Consider the following 18216-nt stretch of genomic DNA (forward strand, 5'->3'; position numbering starts at 1 on the left):
CAAGGTTGTACAAGCATTATTGAAGTTAAGAGATGCAGATATGGCAACACTAAGGAAAATGGTAAAAGTCCCAGCAACCATTCACCCACAAACTGGAGAAGTTTCCCAGCTGAGACATGAACAAGATGCAGCAGCTATGTTGGTGTCATTATACAAACAGCTGATCCAGACACAGGAGAAATTGGGAGAATCAGAGGCTGCACAAGCTGCACTGCAGGCAGCATTACAACAAAAAGAAGGAGGAAAAACATCTCAGCCTCCTCCAGAGATAATTAAACTTGAGGAACCTCCTCAAACTACTGCTCCTCCCCCTGAAAAGATAGAACAGGCAGCGCCTTCCACATCAGCACCAGCGCCAACCACAGAGCAGGCTCCAAGCCTGGACATGCATAAGTTAAGGAGTGAAATCCAAGCCCTGGAAGCCCACATGGCCGAATTAAATGAGGCCAGGTAAAATTTTGTCAAATTGAATGAAAGATATGATAAATCAAAACAAAGTGTTGTTGAGAAAGGAAGAGAGATAAAGGTTATCAAAGAGAAGATAAAGGAGCTGGAGAAGGAGCTCACACTTGATAAAGTAGTGGTTGAACTCAAGACAGTCCTATGGGCCAACATTTCCAATCCATAACTGATCAATGGCAATACATTGAGACCATTCATGAGCAAATAGAGCTCATAGGGAAAGGACATAGAGAAATCCAAAGAGCAAGGGCATATCTAGGCAATATGCCTGAGGTTGCCAACAAAATGATTAATGTACTTAATAACAGAACAAGTGCTCAGCTGGCAACAATGGGAATTTCCAACAGGATTGAGACCATTTTGCTAATAAAAAGAGTCCTAACACTAAAAATCCTGGTGCAAACATTAGAAAGAAGAAGCCAAGATATGCAGACAGAGGTTAATAAGTTCATGGACAAATTTGTGGCATTGCAAAACAGAGGTCTTCCTAGTTTACTGAACAGCGCAGGAAGACTACTTTCCCATGAAAATTATGCCAAAAGGGTCAACACATTTGCGACAAATCAGATTACAGAAAGGCCCAGTACTTCAGAAGAATCGGGGCCAGGATCAGGGCAGAATCTCTACAACAGGGTTGAGAACCTATTTTTCATCATGGATGAGATCAAACATTTGTTTCAAGTGCCTCCAAATTTCTATAAATACACAGAGGCAGATGAGACTTTAGAGGCAATCCTGAGACATCAATTGCCCACACAGGAGGTCTGGACCAAAATGATACATTTGATACTGTAAACCAGAGCCTGTATTCAAGTTTTTTCATTTAAATATATAAGTTATCATGCACAGGAAAATTTTGATAAAATTAGCATGTATGGAAAAGAATGGGCTGAGCCAACTCAGCAAAACTATTCGGCCACTAAAGCAGCACTAACAGTCACAGGTGACAAGGCCGAAAAGATAGAGGAGGACAGAGCCACAAAGACACGTCATCCAACATTTATAACAGAACATTCAACCGACTCAGCGGCCTCCAAAGGTCAAAAAAGTCTTCTGACAGAATTGAAGAGCATTTATGTTGTATTCAAAACTGTAATAACTTCTTATCTGTTGTTCTGTACAAGTTGGTGAACATATTTATTTCTCATATGACTCAACGCTTCAGATATTTTGTATCACTGTTTGTATATATTCCTCCCTCGCATAAGCTTGTAGGGGGTTGTTGTTGATTTATCTTATAGAGTTCTTATGCTGTAACTTTTCAGAGTATTAATACAAAAGCTAATGGAATTTTCAAATCTCTGTGTTATCTGAGGCATTCTGGTGTTTTGCTGAGAGTTACAGGATTCCTGCGTACTTCATGGCACAATAAGTTCTCCTTAAAAACTCTTCGTTATGTGTTTTGTTATCTTTTCATAGCTCATTCATGTTTCTGTGTCTCATAGTTAATGGCAAAGAAAAAGAATAGTTCCAGGATTTATTCACAGAATACCCTGAACTCAATCTATGCTGTTATAAGTGTTTTTCTTCAGTTATAGTCATAAGGTGTAATTCTTAACTGCTGCACCTCCAAACTATATCTTTCACAGTGATTGTTGTTTCAGGAATTCAAGTTTGCTCCTGTGCAATATATCTCTTTCTTACACCCCAGCTTAGTGGAAGATTCTTAATTGCTTTTCACTGGTTAATCACAGTTCATAATCACAATTTAAATTTTGTTTCATGATGTATTTGAATGGCCCTGCAGTTTCAGCAACTCAACTTAATATCTCAGACAACCTGTAGCCATAGACTCCATTGCCCAATGGACTATAATTATCTGAAGATTTCCACCTTAGGTACAAAAGACATCCCTCAACCAAAACACAAAATCAAACCCCTGAATTCATAACTAGCCTAAAATCTTCACAAAACAGAGACAAACCTTAAAGAGAGAGCCCTCTCTGATTACAGTTTGGCTAGAAGCTGTAATCCAAAGATTGGTTAGTGGTTACCCCGGCCGTATTCCCTTGGGAGTCAAAGGGAACAACCTGGGTGTCAACAGGTTCATGGGAGTGATGTTCAGAGCAGATGGAGTGGCCATTACGCAACTTTTGAATGCTTGAGCTGAAAGGAGGACTAATGCAACAAATGGCTAAAAAACTTGCTTGCACCAATTAGCAGAAGTAGGTGGAACTGAACTTAAATGCAACAGTAGCTTGACTGCTTGGGAGCTTATGCTGTGAGAGACGAACTTTACAGAGTTTTGGGTCAACTTCCCTTCTCTTAGTGAATTCTCTTGAGCTAGAGACCGTGAGGAACAACTGCAAAGGGGCCAAGGACAATTATAGTTTCAGTGGATTGACTTAAACAATAGAATAAGGTAAAATAGGGCAATGCTGAGCTGCTGCGAGATTTTTCCTGGAGGCCGAGCTCAAAACGGAACTCGCTAGTGAAATTGTAAATGGGCACAAGGTTTACATGACTTTTTCTGAAGTGAAGGTTTTCCAGTGGTTTTGAATGAATATTTAAACCCAGAAGAGCTGCCAATTGGGGAAATTTGTAGGCTTACAGTATGTGTAGTGGATAAAATGAAGAACATGAGCAAAAAAGGGGAAGATATGACAAATACCTGGTTCAAACAGCGTCGAGAGTGGATGAGCTAGAGTGAAGGTAGGCTATGAAGCCGAATTTGCAGGTCGTGGCAGCTCAGCTGGACGTTTTTAGCTTTGGGAATGCAGAGAGTAACAAGGAAGAACCAATACTTAACCAACGGGTCAATAGAAATGAAAAAACAACGATCATTCGTGCGCTTTTATGCAAAAATAGTTATTTGGTGCGTGGCAGTTGACATGGTGGCAGGGTGGCGAGAGGTGAAAGATGAGGTGGCAGGAAACATGATACAGCAACGGGGCACAGGAAGGTGACGCATGGTGAAACGTGGTGCTGATGTCATGCAGGCAAGGGCGGTATCGGTGTTTTGTTGCACTGCTTTAGCGCCTGGGTGGTTTGGGAGGAGGGGGCTCTGCCACAGCCGAGGAGATGACACACGGTAGGATTACAATGGGAAAACCGCTGATCTCCCGGACGCTAACCCTCGGCATGTCGGGGCATGAAAACAGCCGCCCACCGTAGATCTTGGGGGAGCCATATATAACGGTTGGCAGAACAAATGAGACGGCGGAGGGATAAGGGACGGGGCCCGCGGTGCATTCAATTAATTTATTATATGGCGGGGGTTTAAACATTAGGAAGGTGGGTTTACAGGGTTATACGCGAGCGGGGTAGATATTTACAGGAAAAAATTTAGGATAAGGGAGGATTATGGGTGTTAGGGTTGAGGAATGGTTATTAGTCTGACTAGATGTCAGACTAACTCCAATTAGGACGCGGATGGGTCAGTAGCAACCCCAAATGGACTACTGCCTCTCGGACTTAGAAAATATGGCTATAGTGCCAGGGGGTTATTTAATATTTTTGGGATTTTATATAGCTTTTTGCATAGTAGGGGATAGGGAAATGATTTAGAGAGCTAAATAACAAAGTTAGAGGTTAATATGAGTTTATGAGGTGAAAGTAGAGTGGAAGACTAAGTTTGAGAAGTAAAACTTAGACATAGGGGTAAATGAGAGTGAGAAGTGATTTTACATAGGAAATGTGGCTTCTTTTCATTGAAGAAAGCCAACATTTACCTTGATGTTTCACAGAAATGAAGTAAGACTAGGACTTATTGGGCAGATCCCAAGGTCCTTTAGGGAGATGTTAGTAACAGAATTTTTAGGGGGAGTGAGGGGAAATTAGACATGCTTCCAGAATTCTGCCATCAAAACACTACTTTGCTACCTCTGCCACTGATGAGATGGGCTTTCTTTGTCAAGGCCAAGACTGAATATGATCGTGCTTCTGCAACCCCAGGCTACCTACCTAGCCTAATACACCTAGCATTTTTGTTACTTTAGGAAGGGTGCACTTAGACTTGCAAACCCTGATTGCTTCTTTCTTTTTAACTGCCCTCCTATCTAAAAACTACCCTTATTACTTCCGAGGGCCCAGATTAAGCAGTTGGGTGCCTTCATTCTCTACCTAGCTACTAATCTTCCAAGCTTAAACTATTTGGACATATTTTCCTTCTCTATTCTACAATATCAATTTAAAAGTAGGGAGGCCAAGCTTAGGCTGTTTGGCCTTCCCTTAACTGAGAAATCTTTCAAAAATGGAACATTTTCAACATGAAAAAGATGAACATTTTTGGCACTTCCACTGTCAATCATGAAATATGAAACCTATTGCAATAGCAGGCTAATAGTGGCTCCACTTGGGGATGGATTTTCCTTGTGAAAAGCCAAGAACAGCAGGTCAGACTGCCTTAATCTTCAATTATTTGTTGTATTCTAAAAACTTTCCCTTTCCTGGCTGCTTTATTTATATATATGATAGAAGACTTGAAGGACTTAGGGCCTTCACTTCGGGCTTCAACTGCATCAAGCTGCTATCCAAACAAAAAACTGAAATCCTACCTACCTACCCTAATCAACACCTGTTTGCTGGTTAGGTAAAATGAAACAACCAGTGCAACCACTTAAGCACTTGTAGAAAGAAACAAATTGTTTGGCTTATAGTTGGTGAAATCAGAAACATTGTTTGGTCATGTGCCCCCATAATCAAAATTGTGACATATAAAGGCCATTGCTGGACTACTTGGTCCTCATAGAGAAAACATGTTAAATATTTTGAGTGGAGAAGATCCTCCATGTAATCTGCTACAGGATCAACAAAAGCATCATGTGGGACAGTTTCTTTTGGATCTTCTTGGTCTGACGGAACAGTTGTATCCTTAATAACAAATTCTACAGCCAATACTTCAGTCCTTCTCTTGAAATCTTGATTATGCTCCATCTGTAAGTCAGAAGGTAGTACAATTTCCTCATGACCCAGAGAAGGAAGATTTTGAAAAGATTCTTTAGGATCGTGAAAATCATATGACTGGATTTGAGAATGCAAAAGTTCAATCTCATTTTCATGTTCTTCCACAACTAAATCAAGAAGACACATCTTGATTTGAGGCTGTTGTATTGCTTTAACCTTTGACAACACCAATCTAAAAAAAAATCATCAAGTTCATATTCTGATAACAACCTGCTAAATTCATTTACAGCTTGTTCAAATTCATCTTCCACACACCCGGTCATCCTGTCTAATGATTATTACTTTGAAACGAGATTAATTGGCTATAGTGGTGTTGTGAAACTTGAAGCTTTTGGTCTTTGAACAAAAATATTATGACATTCCTTTTTTAGGTTCGTTCCTCCAGTGGACTCTTGTTTGAAAATAAAGTGGAGTCTCTAGGTGGATGATCAACTTTGGAGTGCTTGATCTCTGTCCACCATCACAGATCAGAACTAAACTTGTAAAAATGGTTCTGAAGGAAAAAAATGACCTTCTCCAGAAAATGAGAAAGAAACTTTTGAAGGTCTGGTTCTTTACCAGTGGAGCTTCCCAACTTGATTTGTGAAATTATCTGAGGATTGTACCCAATTGAGTCGCCATTATGTTATCACTCAGGTTGTCCTTAAGCTCCTGAAAGGATACGACTGAGGTAACCACAAACCAGTCTTTGGACTATAGGTTCTAGCCCACCTGCAATCAGAGAGGGCTCTCTCTTTCTGATTTAGCTTTGTTGATGATGATTTTAGGTTAGTTATTGGGCTCAAGGGGTTTTGTTTGTGTTTTGGTGGGAAGGAGGATGCTTTCAAGTAAAGAGGCAAAGCATAGTGTGGTAAGTTTCAAACCATTGGGCGTGGAGTCATGGAGTAAGACTGCTGGTGTGTTTTCTTGGTCAATAGAGAGGAAAATGGAGCAAGACAACTGCATATGAAACAATTGTTCAAGGTAAAGAGATGGATTGAAAGTCTAAGGAATGAGAGGAAATTAAGAACTCTCATTCAGGTTAGCAAGGGGAAGATAAATGAGCCCTATCTAGGAGCAACTACTAAGAATTCCTAGATAACATTCATTCGTATGTGAAATAGATCAAACATGAGCCATAAAAGAATTCATATTTATGCGTAAATCAAGAGGAAAACATTAAGAAGCCACAGAAATTGATCATAGAGTAAAGCTAAGCAAATTCTAAACCAATCCTTCATTCTGTAACTTGAGCATATATGAAATTGAAATAACAGTGGTGAGGAACACTTATTGATTCATATTGCAGCACAAGAATTCCAAATTCATCCTTCAGAAACCATTAACAACACATCAAACAGTTGATTCTCCAAGATTTCAACAATCTTTGATTAAGAAAAACATATCAGATATACAGTGCGAGTCTCTCTTGGAGTACATTTGCCGACCAACCCTTTTTACAGTGCCGAGGGTGGATTAGATGACAAAAAAGGAATTTTGGAGTTAACTTTTTGTACCTTTTCAGACTCTCTAAAAATGAAAATGACCGAGTTTTCCTTGTCGTTAGACTCGTTAAAATGATTAAATAGCGACAAACTTGTCTTTAGACGAGAATGAGTTTCCCTATCGCTAGGCTCGTTAAAACATAGCGATGGGCTTGCCCGAAGGGCAAGTTATAGAAAAAGCATATGTTATCCTCCTCAAGCTTGACAAAAATAAAGAGGTACTGGTCAGAAATGATTGGGGAAAAATTGGGAGAACCTCAAAGCTTTAATGGTAGCAAGTCGCTCCTGAACATGACACTTTGTCCTCCGTATCACATCGGGTTGGGTTGTTTCATTCACCGGTCTCATCACCATGGTCTTCGCCAAACCATCCACATTTGGGGTAATGCTACCGATCCATCACATCAGTGTCGTTATATGTTCAAGAGACGTGTTCAGAAAGAGTCAACCGTGTCCCATCCACTGCCATACATTATCCTTCATCCACCCATGATCGCCACCCTGAATCATATCTCACAGATTGTTTTCACCTCCACTAAAATCATTAGCTCCATTCCATGTCACTGATGTGGGATTCATTAAGGCCCTACTTTGACGGATCACTTCTTGTCGACTTCAGCTCATTATCCAAGAAGTTGATCTAGGAACACCCCCATCAGCACTTTGAAGCTTGCATGCCTCAATGGCAAGTTTCTCACTTCCGGTGACAGGTATACATTAATTACCTTCGACCAGAAGATTTTGCGTGGTGTTCGACGCCAAGTCCTTTATTCACACCACGTGAATCATACTGCAGTACCTTGAGGGTCATTGTCATTATTGGTAATTCCTCTCGCGCTTGTTAATGGTTTACATTATTGACCGGTAATCAAGCGATGTCTTTCCATGTTCGACTTTAGCGCAATTCTCACATGGATCGACTTGTACTTAGAGTGAAGATCGAACGAGTTTTGAAGACCCCGGATCTAGTTTCATCCATCTGGGCTGCGATATATATTCAGGAAATATAAAGACATTTGATATGTACATCATTGCAGCAGATGATCATCCTACTCAAAGGATGATAATTTCAGCAGAGAATTATCAGTCTACCATCAGACGATCGTCTGTTCTATGTACCAAAATGAATTTATAAATCTGAGCATGGGAATGCCCGCCTCAGCTAGATCATGAAAGCAGAATGAAAAATAATGTATTGTATTTTATTTTATTACAGGGCACCTCTCAGCGATTGAATGAGCTTCGGATCCTCCTGATAAAGAATTTCACCCGATAAACGACCTCATACTTTAGGGGGCAACTGTTATATATATTTTTGTGCCTAACAGCATGAAGCATGAAATGTCGATAATCTAAGGGATCCAAAGTCCCTAAACATGTTGTTCCTACCCCTAGAGGAACAAGGTCAGCAAACCACAGCACTTAAAATCAGTTCTCCACCTGAAAACACTCAAAAACAAGCTAATTCTGGATCATGTCAGCTGCTCCACTGAGCATCTACGCTGAATGTCAACTACTCCACTCTGTAGCTGTGCTGAATGTCAACTCTAATGAAGGCTACCTGCACTGGGCGAGATTGGCCAAGTGGCACAGTAATTCTGCAAGGTGTCAAGTGCCCAGGAAGCTTCCAAAATGACACTTGGATCAGGGAATTCGCCTTGTGATTAGTAAGAGGATCTAGATCTCCAAGTGGAAGCAAGAAACTCCAAGTGGACTCAAGAACTCAAGAATAACTAAAGTGGGAGAGGACACTAGTCAGCTTCATGCCAGTCTCAAGATGACTCATCCTTTCTCCAAAACTCCTCTATATATAGCTCTCTCATGAGGTCTAGGGGGATTGGAATCTTGTGAATGTAAGGAAGTGTTGTTGGTTTGAGTATAGAACTATTGGGTGATTGCTTTGAAGGAGGTGAAGAGGAGATTTCTTTCTGCTGGGAGGTGTTGCTGGATTGGGCCTCTTATGGTTGTAACACGCTCAGAACTTTACTTCTTCCATTAATAAAGCATTTGAGGTTCTTCTATATGCATGTGTCTCTGTGGCGTATTGATGCTTGTATATTTGATTTATTCTAATCCTCGAATCAGTTATGGATGTATGCTTCTTGTAGTTTCCTTTTCTTGTGCTTTTGCAGGATCTTTGTGTAGCTGGGCCAGTGAAAGAGCAAGGAGCTGGGAGCAAGCAGCAAAGAGGGAAAATTGGATCAATCATTAGTGGAAGATAATGGTTAGTGGATCTCTTTCTCCTCTCTCTTACATCTCATAAAGAAGTAATCTTGAATAGCTTTGCATTCGGTTGTTGCTGAGGTACTATCACCCTTAGAGTGGGATAGGGTCATTCCGTATTGGATAATTTTCCCAACAACAGTTATTCTCCAGCTTTTCTAAGGCCATGTCCTTAACCTGCAATAGGAATACCAACTTTTGTTTCTCCTTTTATTCTTCCTATAGGAGTCTCCTTGGATTAGCATTATTTTCTTGAATGCTTGGGTTGATCTCTTGAAGTTCCTGGAACTGTGCCGCATTTAGTGTCCTTTTCATATTTGGTGCAATATCTATTGAAAATTTTGTTTCATTGCCTAAATCAGAACCCAAATCAATGGGTCCATCTGTTTCGATCCCAGGAGCTGCAATCCTCCTTTCATCACTGGAATATTACCCCAGTTCAATTGGTCTACCTCATGCAAATCCCGTAGTTGTGACCTTCCCATATTCCTCTTATTTAGACTCGTGAGCTTATTGCATGGTGGTAGTTGTCTTCTACCTCTCCTTCATGTCATTCTTCTTACATCTTAGCTCAGGGTGTAGTTTCCACCAATTCTCTTCTTCGTGGTCCCATGCTCTCAAGATGCATGGCCTTCACCTTGGCCTTATCGATATTCATCGTCTCGAACAATAATAGTTAATGCCATATGTAACTATGTAAGGAACTCACATACTTAGTTACAATCTCTAGTGAATCTAATGGAATGCTCAAATTCAATGCTTGTTTCCTCTTCGGTGAAGTTTTTCATATTTTGACCCTTTCTTTGCCTAAGGTGTTTCCATTCCATTAATTATTTTTGTTTATATCCCAGAGGGTAAAACTAATTCTTCAATGTAGAAACAAAATTTCACCATGAAGAAAGAAGGTTACCCACATTTTTGTTGCCTTGCAATCTGCTCTCCCACCAAACAAGAGCGGTGCTACATAGTGAAATGGATGCCAACTGGATCTTTGCCTCATCTTCTTTGATGTGTTAAATCCAACAATGGAACTCAATATACTTAATCCATTTGTTGAGATTTTCTACATTACATTCTTCAGTATACATATCCAAGTGAAACTTCACATCTAGTTTAAGGAAAGGTTTCTTAGATTTATGTCTCGAATTGCGATTAGAGTGATCAAAACTATTACTTGAAGGAGAGGGAGGAGGATCTTTTATAATGCCTTCATGAGTTTTTGATCCACTCTCATCAACATATTTCTTCTCATGCCCAAGTTCCTTCTCATACTCTGGAAACAACTTGTCCAATTTCTCTTCAATATTGTACAATACCTTTCGGAAATTATGTTCCTCTTCCCAATGAGCTTCTTCATTTTCCATGTTTCTTCTTCGTTGTCTGTGTCCTGCTTCGGAATCAAATAACTTAAGTGTTCCTTCACCTTTTCGCATCTTGTTTCAGGTTTGCATATACTCATTAAATTCGCATCAACAAAGACCCGCTCTCATACCAAACTTGATTCAAGATCTTGTACTTGTAGATGCATCATAATTACATGAAACCGAGCTTATTAACGATGGAACTTAAAATAACATAAAACAATGCAGAAATAACAAGATAACCATGAAACCATCACACAAATATTTGATTACAGAGTTCATCCAATTTGGACTACGTCTCTAGGACCTGCTCAATAGTGGGGAGGCCTTCTTTCATTAAGTGGCACAAAAAGAGATAAAAGCAAAAGAAACATTCATTCACAATCCTTATATGTACATGGAGAGCCTAGCTTCAGAAACAGAAAGTAGGACGTGAGTCCTAGCGAAAAATCATGGAAAAATTCCTATCCAAACACCCAATTAGAATAATCGGGCTTTCCGCACCCTCTCGAAACCTCCCTACTACTGAGGGTGACATCCCAACCTGCTGCCAAGTCAGGCTACTGTTGTATGCACTGATCTTCTAAATTATTGTGATGTCTCCCCTTTTTCTGATGTAGATAGTCCTTTATATAAGTTGGTGGCTAACTGCTCAATCCCCGGGCAGTTCTCAACAAACAAAAAGTATAGTAGGATGGTTTCTATCAATAAACATAGATTCTCTATCCCAAAATAGTGCACAAGTACAACCATATTTAACATAGTAAAACTACCAAAAAAATAGTTCCACTCTCTATTTCCTTCCTATCTTCTTAACCGCCCATTAATTCCTTAAACCTGTAGCTTAAACACAGAGAATCAACACGTAACTCCTTAAAATGACCACTTTAACGGACCCAATAATACTATGAATAGAAAACCATAATTCAACGGTGTCGATACACCATATCAAAATTCAAAAATCATTAGAATCGATAGATCTTAAGGTCTCTACATGTTGTGTGTTTGATATGTGATTGCGATATCGCAATCGCAATCCTGATCACTAGGGTCGGTTATTCACTGCCTTCCCTTTGGTTGTGTGATTGCAATCATTACATTGCAATCATGAATGCCAGCGGTCGATTCGTAAACACTTGATCCATCTCCGATCCACAATATATGATATTATAATCGCAACTTGGATCCAGTCGGGGTCGATTCGTAAACACTTTACTTTTTTGATTGTGATATGCGATTATCACATCCCAACGTCTCTTACATAGGGTTGATTTGAAACCGTTGACCTCTACCTTCTATGATAAGCGAAATGCGGGACCAATGGTCACCTGGCATTTGGCCCTTCCCCATTCCATGGGAGTTCTGCCACGTCGTTTTTCCTTGCCAGCTATCCAAGTCAAAAATGACATTTGACTTGCTAGAACTTCTTCATATGATCTCGCATTCGAGTGTCATTCACATTGTTAGAATCAGGATCACGAGCGCTTCAATCTTATGCTAATTTTATCCAAATTCTGCCACTTTGAATTTTGAGCCCTTCTACCATGCCACTTGTACTTTTTTAGAGATACTACTGGATGAGTGAGAGATCTCATCTCTACGTAAGTAAGACATATAATAGAGGAGAATAAATCAAAACAAAGTAAATGAACTAGTGAATGTAACACACTCATCATGAAAATAATAAGAAGATGAACTACAGTCTAACTATAAATACCAATGTTACACTAGAAAGTAAAGAAAACATAGAAAATTTGATTGAATTGAGGGTCCTCTCAACCGATTCCAGTCTTATTAGAAAGTTAACACACTATGATCAAATCAAGCATAGGTGGTCAATGAACACTAGTATCAACCACTATATATTAATCAGATATGAAGTGTAGTAATAAATAATGACTTACTCTATGTATTGTATTGATATATTAATCTAACAACCTTCTGAATGATTACACAGATGATATATATAATCACCGACTCTACTACATTACTTTTAGACTGGTTTATATGGTTTTTACATAGTGAAAAATGACACACGAGTCGACACTATTGAATCCCTTGTTTTACATTTTGGAAACATTGAGTATATATACTTATGGGAAAAAGGGGGTGTTTTGGTGCATCCTTCGACAAAATTATACCATGCTTGAGTTGTGTAAAGTGAGATTGGGATGGATAATTGTAACTTGATCTTCTCTGATGGACATGCCATTCATGGAACAATTTCACCATAATTTTTACCAATGAACAATGCATGCTTTGTCTCGTAAGGAAAAACTTTGATGGATGAGAATAATCTCGCCATTTAGGAGAGAAATTCATGTCTTGGTTTTCCCTTTAGAGGCATGTAGACATGTCAAACAACAAGGTGGGACAACAAATCATTATGTATGTTACAACACCTGAATTGGTTAAACCATCATTAGTAGTAAATCAAACTTTAATCCCACTAATTCATCAAAAATAAGGGAAAAGGCATAAACTAAACAACACAATTACCTTGTATCTTTTTGAATGTATTTTTGATTGAAAGAAAGGAAAAAAGGAATGGTAATGGGGTATTTAAAGAATGGTTTTACATGATCGAAAAGGGGTAGATGGTAGTGGAAATTCAATCAAACTAGAGCATTGACATCTCCCCTACACTGGATATTTTTCATTTCCGCATGTAATTGTGGCTAGCATCTTCATATAATGCCAATTCAAAATTGAGAAAAAACTTGATCGATGATTCAATTATATTAATGGATACCAATTAAGATATTCACATTGGCCCCTTTTATCCTCTTATATTCCTAGAGTGTTTTTTCGAAAGCTTGGTTATGAAGTGCCAAATTATGATTTCACTTAAGACATTTTTTAGCAATCTTGAAAAATTCTTTATTTTTTGTTAAGAAACCTTTTGACGATAATCACATCAGAGAAAAAAATTTAGTGCATTTTGAACCATCTAGTGTAGTTCATCCATCTTTATTCTTCATTATTAATTTCCCAACTTCCCTTTGCAACTAGGCAGTTTGTTATTTATAATTGTGCTCTTTCTTCACATATCTATCCAAAACTTTGAACTCTTCAATTTTTCAATATTTTAGCTTTTCTTCCTTAATTTCGATGAAAAGTGATTGTTGAAGGTAGTATAATAAATAGTTGGTTTTACAACCTCATAATAATTTTTAATATTTTCAATGTCATTAGCCATTGGCATTGATAGTGTAGTAGATTTAGCATAACGGTAGATGAGATTCTTAGTATTAGGAAATTTGGTTCTATACTTCCTTACCAAAGGAGTTGAAAACTCCTTCTATCGAATGTGACTATGCTGAGTTGGTATGGGCTCAATATGAAAAGAATTTGTTAGGGTCATACAATTATAGGAAATCTGATAATTCGAATATTATTTGTCACTCTCATGATGAAGTTTTTGGCTTGCTGACGCGCCCCACTTCCTCTCCATTTTTCATCATCCTTTACTCAGCTTCCTGCTTTTTCACCCACTTTCCTTGTTAATTCATCTGAATATTACCCCAACATAAGCCAAACGCCTGCTTTCAAATAAGTAAAAATAGGTTTGTGTGACAAAAAGGTTATATAGTCCCGAGCTTCTTGATCTGAAATGGATCCAGAACACTCTCTAAGTTTTCATGAACTCTGTAAAATTCATTCCAAAGTTTCGAAGTCTTATAAGGATCAAGCTTGTTAGAGATATCCTCATAACAGTTGCAATTTGTGATTAGCGTGGAGCAATGAGGACCACTTGTCAAGCGCGCATACTATCGGCCCATGGTAATGCATGCTGTCACAAATTAGTAGAACAGGAGTTCATTTCAAGAAACGGGGGTAGTTTTTGATATGCGATTAGAGACAAGTTGGTAATCGCATATCACAGGGGAAACACCTCAAAGAAGGAAAATCCCCGAGCACCCGGTCCCGAAAAATCATGAAATGCAACGGATATCGCGTCGATTCCGTCAGAAGCGGGGGCCACAAAAACCGGCAGAACATCGGAAGGGTTTCGAGCGATAAGCGGTTTCAACCGAGTCCCACCCAATGCCACACAATGGGTGCCACATGTCCGGTGGAAGAGAGAGAAAACCACTCACATCAGACGGGTAAACTTCATGTTACTTACCCACCCGATATGGACAGAGACCGTAGGATCTGGAGGCTCCAGATCGACGGTGGAAATGCATTCTGATGGATGATGGGACCTGGCGAGGTAAAAAAATAGAGTTGTATAGGATTTGAAGTCTGACGTGGATGATGTGTTGGCAGAAGGACGTGTTTCACGAGCATTCTTGGAGTTAACGGAATAAACGGTCATTTTGAAAACATCCAAGAAAACTGACACTCGATTTTTTATGAAACAAGTGGCCACCTCCTTGTGAGGCATTACACAGTATTGATGATGCAAAACAGAGGAATTCAAGTGGATAGAGGAAGGGTAACCAGAAAGGTGGGAAGCAGAAAAAACAGTGAAAAAGCAGATTGGATTTAAAGCCACAAACTAATAGAGAGAGCTACAAGTAAGTTAGAAGCGGAAAGCTGAGAGCAGAGAACAGAGAGAAGAAGGCAAGTTGACCTGTAGGAGCAAAGGTAGCAATGAGTCAGAGAGTCTGTGTAGTCCAGAGAAGGCTTGAGAGGTTCAATCGAACTCCTCTGTAAATGCCTGTCATGTATTGAGTCTCAGATTGGACTCATACCATTGTGACCCATAGGAGGTAGAGAATCAGTAGAGAGAGTCTGTGTACTCCAGAGACTTGGGGAATCCAAGTACAATCTTGTTGATTTCTATCTGTTGAGTGAGACTCAAATTGAGCTCACTGCTGTAAAAAAACTCTGCTTTGAAAACATAATAGAGAGGCTACCACTGAAGGGTGGACCAGGAGATGTAGCTCAGGAGTATTGGGTGAACTCCTTATTAAACTTGTTGTGTTTACATGTTTTTCCTGTTGTGGTTTCTCTAACTGCTTCAGTGTCTATGTATTTCGCAATCCTATCAATCCATTGCATAAGGAAACATAGGCACATCCATGCACATGAGTTTGTAATACGTTATTGTTTGCCTTCGATCAATTTCAGATCAAGTGGTATCAGAGCTCTAGGTTGTTAAGGTTAGACAAGCTTGTGCTAGATTTTGTTGTTGAATGCTAACTAGGGCAAATATCAAATTAGGAGAAGGAGAATTGGTTGAAGCTAACCTAGAAATTGGAAGAGTCTACCGTAAGAGGAAAATGGCAGAAGAAAGTCCCTTGGAATCAGACTCCCAGTTCATGGATAGTTTCATGACCATGAGAGCCATGGTGGAGGAAATGTATAGTGAATTTAAGAAAGGTAGAGATGAAGATCCATCAAACTACAAAAAATATAAAGGAGTAGAAAAATCTCTCCTCCATGACCATTCTAAAGGAAAAGGGAAAGAAGAAAAGTTTCCCACACCTCCTAATAGCCCTGAAAAGAAAAAGAAAACATCTTTGATTAAATTACATGTTAAATTTGATTTGTCGATATATTTGATTGCATCGGATCATAAAGCACTTGAGTGAATTACTAAGAAAAAGAAAGATACATTTGCATCTACTAGTTCATCTTCCAGCGCAACCTCAAATTTGTGTCCACATCCCACCTACTCCCACTTCCACAACAATAGCATTTTCACAGCACATTCCACCAGAACTATTAATCTGCATCAATTAAAGCTTTTTAGTTCATCTATAGTCGAAAAATGTCTTGTCTATTAGAGACATCATTTATTGTAAAAAAAATGTAAATTTCGTATAAATACTTATGCTTTTGAAGTATTAGGTGTTGATTGTTTGAGATCATAAATATTAGTGATTTGTTGGAACATTGTAAGTTTTTTTTTAAAGCACTGGAGCATCAATACTAACCATACCATTCATAGGATTCCTGTGGCCTAAATAATGGTGATGTTTTTCTTATGTTAAATTGTTTCACTGCCATCTCTTCACTGTAATCATCTAAATTCCAATTGCAAAGACAAAAATGTGATGAATAGGATTTACTTTTGAGTACCTTATTCTGGCTGCTTTTGCAATCTGTATGTTTTCTACTAAAGACCATACTAAATAATTCTTGACTCCTCTTTAGCTTTTCTTGATTGACAGAATGCCACACTAAAGAATTCTTAATTTCTCTTTATTTCTGTTGAAGGCTTTCATTGTACTTCAATCATCCACTTATTATTCTGAAAGATCCAGTAAATATTCCTAACTTTCCCTGAGTTTACTCTGTGAAAAATTGATGGAACCATCTAGTTTACCTTTTGACTCCATTGGCCAATAGATGCTAACTAAATTGAATACAATCAGTCTTCCAAAACCCAAAACACAAGTAATATCATAACTAGTCTAAGGTTTTAAAGAACGGAAGATAGATTTTACAGAGGGAGCCCTCTTTGGGATTGGAAGGGCTAGATTCCCATCCCGAAGTTGGTTTGATGTTACATTCTTGTGATTTGTCCTCCAACCTTCAAATTACAGGGTGGTAACAGAGTGGCAACCATACCGGGGACAAAATGTTTGATCTTCCTTAGAATAGTGCATCAAAGTTCAAATCTGATTGTTGATGGTGAACAATGATTACAGTCCAGAAGGTTGTACCTTTCACCTGGTGACTCCATTGTTCAAGATCCACAACTTCAAAGTTCAGAGTGATTCCATAAACAAAGAATCCATATTCCAAAGCATTAATGGTGATACCGGACGAAGTTGGTTTGATGTTACATTCTTGAGATTTGTCCTACAGCCTTCAAATTACAGGGTGGTGACATAGTGGCGACCATACCGGGGACAAAACATTTTATCTTCCTTAGAATAGTGCATCAAAGTTCAGATCTGATTTTTGATGGTGAACAATGATTAGACTCCAAAAGGTTGTACCTTTCACCTGGTGACTCCATTGTTCAAGATCCACAGCTTCAAAGTTCAGAGTGATTCCATAAACAAAGAATCCATATTCCAAAGCATTAATGGTGATACCGGACGAAGTTGGTTTGATGTTACATTCTTGTGATTTGTCCTACAGCCTTCAAATTACAGGGTGGTAACATAGTGGCGACCATACCGGGGACAAAACGTTTTATCTTCCTTAGAATAGTGCATCAAAGTTCAGATCTGATTGTTGATTGTGAACAATGATTAGACTCCAGAAGGTTGTACCTTTCACCTGGTGACTCCATTGTTCAGGATCCACAGCTTCAAAGTTTAGAGTGATTCCATAAACAAAGAATCCATATTCCAAAGCATTAATGGTGATACCGGATGACATGGTTTGTGGCAAACCTTTCATTTCATGAAATTTTAAATGAATTCAGAGACGAGTTATTAGAAATATTGCTCAATGAAGAATTTTTAAGAGCTTTGTTTCTTATTTTCAAATCAGGAAAATATTCTCCTGAAATTAAAATATGTGCTCTTGAGTTAGTTGCTAAAAAATATGAAAATGGCATTAAACTTTTGCATTCTGAAATTCAGTCATATAATTTCCAAGATCCTAAAGAATTCTTGGAAAATCTTCCTTCTCCACAGCAAGAGGAAATTGTACTACCTTTTGACTGGCAGATTGAGGATGATTATGATTTCAAGTACAAGATAGAAGAATTAGTTTCAGGGTTTGATTTTGAGGATACTGCTGATCAATTATTCATTGAAGTCCTAGAAGCAAATATCATACATTATGCTTGTGTTAATCCAATAGCAGATTACATGGAGGTTCTTCTGAGTTGAAGTTTTCAAACATGTTTTCTCTATAAGGACCAAATA

Source organism: Pinus tabuliformis, chromosome 7 (genome assembly GCF_031772625.1).
Source record: "Pinus tabuliformis cultivar Carrire ecotype Pingquan chromosome 7, CPIR1, whole genome shotgun sequence".
Lineage (NCBI taxonomy): Eukaryota > Viridiplantae > Streptophyta > Pinopsida > Pinales > Pinaceae > Pinus > Pinus tabuliformis.